Here is a 10,616-nt window from a genome sequence, read left to right on the forward strand (position 1 = left end):
ACTGTTCCCAGCATGTGTGCCACTATTAAAAGGTCACTCTCTTCAGAAACATAGCCAATATATCAGTCAATATATCAGCCAAAACTGATAAAAAGTGTACCTGGTCATTGTGTCAGTCTGAGGTCCCAGAGAGCTGTTTGGGTCCAGAAGTATACTCTGTTCCTTCTTGGGGACTATAACCCTAAACAAAAACAGACAGATCTATCCCATCTTCTGAGATACAATCCCCACAATGTTTACCTGAAGCTATGTCTTGAAGGCCTCATTCACATGTAATGCAAAACTGGAGTTTAAGGGGGCAGAGGTTGTCATACTGTTATGTCTGAATGTGTGCAACTTCAGTTCCATGATGTGAGTGTCCCGAGGTTTTTTCCTTTGGAACTCCAATTTGAACCCTCAGACTGTAGTGAGTTTCGTCACCCCAACCTGAGGTTCAACACAGCCTGCATCAGAATTCAGAACTGTAGGCTGCGTTCCCTTCAACTGGGAAGATCCTCCCAATCTCGAGCCATGATTAGCTGTGTGGGCTGTCCTTCATGCAAGAAGGAAGCTTGAACAGACAGTTACCCCTGTCTTGCTGACTGTAGAGAGAGTGTTCTCTGTTACGTCTGAATTCAGACAGGAGAGTGGAGTGGGGGAGCAGAAACACAGGTCCATTGTGAATGCGGCCATTGAGTCAAAAGGGCTTCTTTTACAAGAACTCTGCTAAGGAATGCAACCCAACACAGCTGATTGTTCTTCTTAATGAGAAGAAAATGGCCTGCTTTAATTGCAAATCTTGCCACATGACAAATATTAGACCCTATGGCTAGAGTTTTAAGCAGGTTATAAGATGTAGGGGTGAAAACATTTTAATTGTGTTTGAAGTAGCTTGGACGCATATTTCTTGTCATGAAGCAAAATGTGCTTTCAGGTTAGACAAACCACTTCCACCAAAAATTATGACATCTGTCTTCACCCTGGCAGTGGGGGCAGAACATGACAGGTAAGCTCGAAATATTATGTAGGAAAGAACAGCAAAGAACGACAGCTATGACAAATGGGGGACTTACATTCAAGGATGAACTTGATTTGTACTGGTCTTCACTGACTCATCATTCAGAGTATACGTCTCCTTGCCTTAGCTAATCCGATTCTTTACAATTCAGCTTACAATATTATTTCTAGCCCAAACCAGGTGCACTGACTTTCAGACAAAGCCAGCAAGGCTTGAAGATCTTACATTCTGTTATTTTTAAGAGCAACCCAAGGTTATGGCAGAGAGACTATTAATCAGCATCATCTACATTTACATAGTATTTTAGAACATTCAAAACACTTTCACATGCATTGAGAAGGATCCAGACTCAGTTAGACATAACTAAGCCCCACTGAAATCAATGGGACTTAAATTTAGTCAAGTCTCATTGATTTCAATTGGCCTTAACTGTGACTGAGTCTGGATCCTGCACAGGATCTTCCTGTAAACCTTACAACCACCCTGTAAGATATGTTAGTATTGTTATGTCTATATTGCAGAATGGCTGAGTGAGATTGGGATCATCTGGAAGTGTGCACGGGGGAGGGGGGCAACTGTGGCTCCATTGGACCCGCAGTTTGCCGTTATGCGTAAAGGTGGCCTGAGAGCGAGCGGCTATGCCTATGGCAGAAGCAAGATCTGAACCAATAACTTACCAATTGTAGCTGAGACACAAAACTGCACCAGCTCTCTGTGTTTGGGGAACAACCAAAGAATTTCATCAACAAGACATTCAGCTCAGTAATTACGATTTACCCCTTATATAATAATATCTCTGTGAATCTGCTCATCTGTGTGTATTCTCCTAAACTTTTTTTGTTTGTTTGCATGAGAGGCAACACCTGAATTTCTAGGAGGAGAAAGTATTATATTATTTTGGGGAAATTTCCAAACTTTTGCCTGGAAGTAAGCTGCAGAAATGCCCCTTTCCCATAAAACCATGTCCCCTGCTTTTGTAACATCAGAAGTTGTGTGACATTAGCAAAAAAAAAAAACACCCAACAAAACCACACACCAGCTGTTTCTTAAAAAGAAATGAAGGAACAAGAAACAGATGAAAATAAAGATGAATACTGTGTCCTTTCATTCTTCACTTTAAACAAAAAGTACGTTAAAGCATTCCATTATTTTCTCCAATTCTTTGCAAAGCACCTCCATTATTCCTGCTTCCTCTCTGTCTTTGTTTTGTCTTCCTTCCTTCCTTCCTTCTGCTGGAAAATTCTGGAGTCAGAATTTTCCAGGTTTTCCAGGGGGTCTCAGCTGAGAACCTGGTGGTTCCTAGGTGGGTAACCCGCCTAAGTGCCCCTGCCCTTAGCCAGGGTTTGCGGAGTGAGCGCTCCACAAAACTGGACTCCCTGATCGTGAGTAGTCGTGGCGCAGCTCTGCAGCATGGCTACTTGCGAGTAGACCCCCAACCGGGAGGCAAAAAGCCGCCTCCCGGTTCCGGAGGTCTCTCCAGTGTGCCCTGCGCGCTTGTGCTCGCACAGGGCATACTAGGGCTTCTGGGGGCCACAAGGCCCCCAAGCTCCCCAGCCCCCACCGCTCCGTCACAGAGTCAGCAATCATGTGGGCGGCTGATACGGCCACCCAGGGCTTTTGCAGGAATTGTCTGTGGGGAGAGCGGGCTTAGCCCGCTCTCCCCACAGTTTCAGTGAAAGTGGGTCTCATGGATCATGAGACCCGCCTCAATGAGTGACATGCTGGGGGGCGGGACTTCTGATTCACTTGCAACCATGTAAGTATGTATGATGCTGTTTTAATTGAAGTCTTAACAGGGATAGTGAGTCTCAGCAGCTTAACAAGGAAGGCAAATGAAAACAAGGAAGGGAAAGCACTAAGCTGCTGTTTTGTTTAAGCATCAGCAGGCAGCTAGAAGTTCCATTGCTCTTGCTGTGTTAAGAGCTTCAGATAATAATTTGCTTTTGGTGCAAAGGGGAGCAGTCAGATAGCTGTGCCTTCTTCCAAAGTTGACTTGGGCTGGGAGCAGCCAAACACTGGCTTGTCCTCACCCCAGTCATGTGCCTCCTCAGAGATCAGGGCAGTTGAAGCTGAATCCTTGCCCAACGAGACACTCACGGGTGGAGGCCCTATTCCAGCCCTGTCCCTTCCTGCCATTCAGGTTGCATCTGCTGGTTCCTTGCTCATTTCAGAAAGAGGCCAAAGACTCCCAGTACAGCTGGGGAGGCAGGTGAAATTGCTGTGGACTGAGTCAGCTATCTACTTTCCTAAGGGGATCCTTGTAGATCTCCTTAGGAGCGCTAGTGGTTCCCAAATTACAGCAACAAGAGGAAAAATAAGATGGGGGAAATACAGTAACCTCATGATGTAGGATTTGTGGTGTGATGTTTATATGAAAGTGTTTCCTAGTCCTTTGAGAGGGAGTAGGAAAAGCCATTTGAATTTTAAAACTAAAAATAACAAGACTACCACATTTTGTACTCACAGAATATAAAATTAAATGCAGTTTCCCACAATGATGTCTGGAAATAACTTGATAACTAGTATGATCAAAAAGCACACAAGGAAGCCAGCACTTTGAAGCGACTCATATCCAGGTTTGTGAAGTCAAAATGTTTAATATCAATAAGCAGCTGATCATTTGGGTGCTTATTCGAACTTCTCTTAGAGTTGTCTCATGTAGCTGTGAACACAGCTGGAACTGTGTTCCAGACTCTGGACTCATCAAAAGAAAGCATTTGGGGTACATTTAATACATCCTGTGCAGGTTTTGCAAGAGCTGGTGTAGTTCTTACTGAGGTGGTGAACTTGCATTTGGCACTGTAGCACTTCAGACTGCAGCACTTCAGACTGCAGGTTCACTCTTAAAATTCCTTGCAAATGTCATGTTAGCATCACTGGGCACTTGCCCAGTGCACATGGTGCTCAGAAGGTGCACTGACTATCCCTAAAACAACCTCTTTGCCTATGGTCTTTTTGTGGGCTGGTTTAGACAAATGCCGGCTGCAAAACACAATCAGGATGGGCCATGCTGAGAGCATACCCACCCGGACATCACTGGAGGATTTCCTGACGCACTATTGGATAGGGATATGTACAAATATAATTTTGCTATTTGATTAAAATTTGAATAGAATCTGCTTGATTTGATTCAAATTCAAATCAGTTTGAAATGGTTGATTTGATTCAAATTTAAATCAATTTGACCCTATTTTGGTGCCTTTTTTAACCAGTCAGGGTGCCTAAATGGTTTTTAAAAGGTAACAAAATAGTTGTCGAATTGATTCAAATTGATTCAAATTCAAATTGGCCCAATTCAATTTGAATTTGAATTCAATTACCCCTTTTAGGGGTGATTCTATTCAAATATGAATTGCTCAAATCACCCAGATACGAGTCAAATCAATTCGAATTCAAATAGATTCACACATTCCCTACTAGTGAAGCGTCCCTTAATCACATGAATCGCCCCTCTACAAACACTCCAAACCCCTGTTTAGACAGGGATTTTGTGTTTGTGGAAGGGTAGCCCCCATCACACATTTAAAGTATGTCCCAACAGCACATCAGGATATCCTCCAGTGATATCAGGGAAGGCACACTCTTGGCACAAACCCATCCAGCTTTCTGTGTTGGAGCTGGTGCTTGTCCATATTGGTAGTAGATGGAACTACTGTTTCATGGTCCACTCAGATAGGATAGGATGTATGGAGGGCAGTTTTTTAAGGTCTCCCTGAAACCTGGAGCCAGCCATGCAAAGAAACCTAGCATAAGGAAGTAGACTACACTAGACCTAGTTTTCTATTTGTAAGGATTTTCTTTTGGTATGGTAGAGCATTCAGTCATGTGAGCCCAAGACGGCGGTTTATCAGTTCAGTGAGAAGCAGGTCTCAGAGTATGTGCTGTGAGATGGGAAGTCCATGGCTCATATTACCCAGCCTTTAACACATTGGCTGGTCTTATGACGCCACTGTTATTTTAGTTTTAGTCATATATCTGCAGTATGAGGATAAAATTATTGACCTTCCTTACAGTACTTATATAACTGTTGTAAAAAGTACTCAACTCGGAATACTAAAAAAATACTCACATATTTCCCTATGAAAATACCTGCTCCAAAGATTCACAATCAGATGTGTTGAAGGTGAAAGTAATGATGCAGACAAACACACCCTCTCACATTGTCTGTTTCTATATCGTATCTGTAACAGTCATCTTTAGAATCCTTGCTATGTCTCTATTAGGATAGGATTAAAGATGAAAAGCACAGTTTATTTTTTTGTGTCTGAGTTTTTCAATTCATCCTTAGCTTGATTGCACATCTCATTTCAGCTGCTTTGTGGTAATTACAGCTAGAGTCTCCAAAGAGAAGCCTTAGTTCTTTGATTAGCTGTCTGGCAAATATCCACAATTTTTCCTGTGGCAGCTTAAGATTTTACACACACACACACACACACACACACACACACACACACCTCTTTCTAAAGGCATAAATGATTAAACTGCTCTTGCTGTATTACTTTGTCATGGGCAAACACTGCATAGCTCAATTCAGAGCTGGGATTGGCAAGTGAAGGTGGTTTTTTGGGGGGGGGGGCATTGTTGAGAAAAAATGTGTGTGTGTTTTGTCTTGTCTTTTTCCAAGTCCAGTTTTGAATTTGGACCCATCATGCTCCTGATCTCACTGAGAACATGACCAAGTCCAAATGCCTCTCCACAATACCAGCATGGACAGTGGTGAGAGGTCTCACTGGGATATCTGTGTGAAATGTCCCTCCCTCATCAGCACTTAAAAGGTTTCCCTAGCAGTACCACTGAGATCAGGGAACCTAGAAAATATTGGGCTCATTCTTACAACCATATGAGAATAGGCCGGAGGGAAGGCACCCTCCTACCTTGTGCCTCTCAGATGACCAGAGCCTCCTTTGGGCTCTGCAGCTTTTGCACCCACATGAACACTGCTGAGACCTCCAGTTATCCCACAATGCATTGTGTGAGTAGCAGAGAGGCAGACTACAGTACTGCAAAAGCTCCATTCTGCCTGGCCCTGCTCTATGAAAAACATGGCTGTCAGTTGCCCAGGAACAGTTCAAAATTGTGCGGCAGCAGAGACAACTAAAAAAAAAAAAAAGTACAGCAGGCTCTGTTTTAATCCTACCTCACTTTTAACCTGGGTAGATGATCCGGGTTACCTAGGTTCAGAACTGCTGGGTCAGAAGGACTCCCAGTGCCCCAAACAACCAAAGATTCCTGGGTTAACCCTTTCCTACTGAAGAATGTCTGTTTGTGAGAACAGGCTCATGTTTTTTTTACAGATATCCATAGTATTGATCAAGGCAGCCTGGAAAACTACATTCCCCAAGCTCCCTAGCACCTGTAACACAAGTATTGTAGTTTTCTATATGCTAAGGAGGGAGGGAGGGAGAAAGACACATTGGCTTGTATTAAAATTCAAGCTGGAAAAGCACTACCAATGCATTCTGTTTTAGCTTCCTTCTCCTTATTTGAGTGCTTCAAGTGGTCTTTCTGCTCCCAGCAGACAGAGAAGAATCCATATGATGCCTCATTTCCTATGTGCCCTTGTCAGTTGCCTGATTGTGACTTTGTTGACTTCTGTTGAGGAGAGGTGGTAGACTTCAGGCCTTCCTTCCTTCCTTCCCTCCCTCCCTCCCCAGAGCACCATAATCTACCGGAGCCAATCATAAGACTCAGGGAGGGAAGCACAACTTGTCAAAATTACATGTTACACCTCATGAGTCATAACCTACACCCCATGAGCCATACACTAGAGTGAACTATATATAATACCAAATCCTAAAAATCCAGCAGTAGAGCAATACAAAGACCTGATCACAGTCAAGCAAATAATACTATTAATTTATAGTTGAGGAATACCAAGAGATAAGTGACTAACCCAAGACCAGCCACTGAATCAATGACAGAGAATTATTTTTGTTTACAGAGTTTTAAATGTCAAAAATTTGGATCAGCATACTTATTAGGGATGACAGATTTCCATGTTGTTATCCTTGTGTGGATTTGGTTTGGCCCTTATTCTGTCTGCCTTCTCAGTTATTATACTAAACACAACATAAGAGGCAACGAACAGTTTGCTCATTAATTCACCTGGGCTTTCTTCCACTTTGGGTAAGCCATATGGATTAGTGATATGCCACATTAAAATAGCATCCATCTTTGTGTCTCTTATAAAGCATGCCATAGGATGCCAGCACATCAACATATATTTAAAAGAAAGCAGATCCTGAATTAGATCACATACGAATGTGGATCCTCTTGGCATTTGTGCACATTTTTTTTCAATTCATTACACACACACACACACACACACACACACACACACGCCTTATTAAAATGTATATGCACTTGTGTGTACAATTTATCAAAATCATTTCCAGGACATGGATCTTCTTTCTATTATATGAGGCCCAAGGACAATGGACAGTTTATAAATATAACAATATCTCCTTTGCTAGGCAGAGATAATTTTGTTTGATTGGGCTGTTAGAGTTCTCGAGTGGCTTACTTAAGGTTTTGCATTTTCTTAGTATGTTTTGTTAGGTAAACTGATAATAAACAGGATTTAAAAAAAAAATAGCCCAAGATTCGACTTTCAAGGAGGTTTTTTTACATGAGCTTCTTGAAGAGGATGAATAGTTGCTTCACCTTCAGCCTTCATGTGCCCCCCCAAGCCAATGTCATTCAGTAACTGGAAGAAAACACTGAGCTCTACAAAATACCAATAACTGTGAGTTAGACTTTGCTAATATTGTGCTGGAAAATGAAATTAAGCACAGTCAGAAAACAAACTTAGTCTGGAGTAGGTTCTTGGATTGCTTGACTGTTTCTGTTCTATTTCATATAATATACAGTAAATCTATTACTTCAATTCAAGTGCAAATTAAGAATGTGATTTACCCCAACTATATTTCCTTAAAATATACGTCTTTCCAGTTGGGGTAGAGTGCTTGGTACAAATTTATACCAACAGGCTTATTGAAGAAAAGAATTCTTTCCAAGTTATCCTAAATTGTGTGTGTATGCATGCATACATGCAGAGGTGTAACCACGGGAGGCAGGCAGGGCACGTGCCCTAGGCACCACTTGAAGGGGGCGCCAAAATGCCTGCCCCACCACCCCAAAAATTTTTTTTAAAAAAGAGATTTTTTCATTTTAAAAAAAAAATCACCCCCCATTCCATCAGCGGTGGGGCGCCACTGGATGGGCTGCACAGGACCGCACCACCCCAGTCGCACAGGCGCAGGGAAGCCAGTGCACTCGTTGCAAGATCTCCGTGTCCGGACGGGTGGCAGGGGCGGCGGGCAGCTGCGCATGCCTGCACCATAACCACATGACTACTAGCAGCAACTGCTGCTGGGCCTTTGCGTCGTCACGTGCTGTTGGGTGCTTCATGCTGCTTTTGCCCACCACCACTACACTGCCTGCCCTGCGCTAGCTGTTGCATTCGTCTTGATTGAACCCCAGTGAGTCCAAAGTAACTGTAAGTAAACTGACTGCTGCTGCTGCCCTGATATCTGATATCTCTCCGCCGTGTGTGGGTGTGTCCCACGCACCCTGCCTGCAGCATAACAGCATAACAACTTCTGTTCCTCAGTTTGTCCTCCCGCTCTTCGTCCTCCCGCTCCCCCAAAATGTTCCCAGTGATTCCCTGCATTCGTCTTGTTTGTCCCCAGTGAGTCCAAAGTAACTGTACTACTTAGTAAACTGACTGCTGCCCTGCTCAAGATATCTCGTCATTGTGTGTGTGTGTCGCGTGCGCCCCGCCTGCAGCATAACCACTTCTGTTCCTCAGACTCAGTTCCTGGATCTTTCTCCTCCTGCGCCCCCCAAATGTGATGAGTCCTGGCTGGAAGGTCTGGGGTGGGTCAGGAAACTCAGATCGATGGGTGCAGCCGCCCCCCCCCCCCGCTGCATGAAGGATCACTATCCTGCACGTCAGTGGACTTGTGATCAACTATTTGTTCTTGCTCCCTATGGAGGAAGCCTTATTGGAGCCCCTGAGCTTACTTTACTGCTTAGAAACGTTTACTCAGAAGAAAACCTCATGGGCTTCAATGAGGCTCCTTAATGTGCAGTGCACTTCCATACTGCGGATTTCAAAAGCTACCGGGTGAGAAGCCTCTCTGAGCGCGCAGCCAATTTCTTGATCGGGCAAAAATCAATTTAAAATAAAGCAAACAACAAAAACACACAGCCACAGTGTGGGCTGTTCTCACTCATTTCCCTTCACCCACCACCTGCAGTATTTTGCAGGTTTTCTTGCAGTTTCTCGCCTGTGGGGAGGGGGCTCTCCTGCATGACATTGGCACTTAGGGGTTTGGTTTTCATTTCCAGGGACTGACCTGCCACATTTCCAGGGACTGACCTGCCACAGTTGTTGCTTCTGATGCATTGAGATCGCTTGGAGGTTTTGGAATTCATAGTACCCACAAAGCTTTTTATTTTAACATTCTTAGAAGTTATTTATGCAGTGCTCTGTTATTCAAAGTGTACTATAAAATAAAATCTGCAGTCCAGAACTATAGACTCTAGATGCTATAGCTCTGCTGCAGTCTATAGCCTCAGCCTGCCCGCATGCAATCACTTAAGAGGAGGGAGGGAGGAGCTAAGATCGCAGCTCAGAGTGACGGGCTTCTAAAGGTAAACAAGTGGGGGACTTCTGAGAAATCAAAGCATGTCTAATAAGATCGAGCTGTACAGGAGAGTGGAGACCTGGGTGGAAAGCACATGTATGTGGATAGGTAGGGATTCAGAGCAAGACCAGCTCTTTGGAATTTTCTGCCAGCAGCTAACCGTATATCTTTGTATTTCTCTCTCCATTTAATTCATGCCTTGAGATCACTTGGAGGTTTTGGAATTTGTAGCACCCACAAAGGTTTTGTTTTGTTTTGTTTTGTTAACATTCTTAGAAGTTATTCATGCAGTGCTGTTTTATTTCTTTTTGAGTTGCTTACATCACTGCAACACAATACTTACACCTGATCCTGTCTTCCAAAGCAGAACAGCAGCAGATTGGTAGAGAATCTATATTATTTGGGGAAGTTTGTTGATGTATTCCCCCCACCTCTTATTAGAATCATCTCAGTTTATCTAGTGAGCTATGAGGGGTGTGGAAGCTTGTGGAATAGAAAATGAAATCAAATGGGAACAAAAAGATTTAAATAATTTTACCAAACTGAGACAGAAGCTAAAAAGCAAAATAAAATCAGGTTACTAGTTTAGAATAAGAGTTTTGCTACAAAGGCAAATGTTGTGGACCAAGGTATTTGAAGGACTATCTTTCCCATATGATCCTATAATTTGCTGATGTCCTCATCAGGGGGATTTATTACAAAATAGGAGAGTTCTATTGGATGTAGATTTTTTTTCCCCTGTTAAAGAGCTGGATGGTATTTGAAAAGTTTTCCTTCCAAAAGGTGGATTAATCAAGCATGCTGTGCACAGGGGTGCATATTATACTCTTGCTTATCTGCAGTGGTTTACTTCAGGGGCCAATTTAAGTTGCTGGTTGCTGCCCTTAGAGACCTGTGTATCCAAAGGATTGCCTTCTCCCTCATACTCAAAAGCAAAGACTTGACTCCAAGTTTCTTACTTTCAGAGA

This window comes from Hemicordylus capensis, chromosome 5, assembly GCF_027244095.1.
Source record: "Hemicordylus capensis ecotype Gifberg chromosome 5, rHemCap1.1.pri, whole genome shotgun sequence".
Classification (NCBI taxonomy): Eukaryota; Metazoa; Chordata; class Lepidosauria; order Squamata; family Cordylidae; genus Hemicordylus; species Hemicordylus capensis.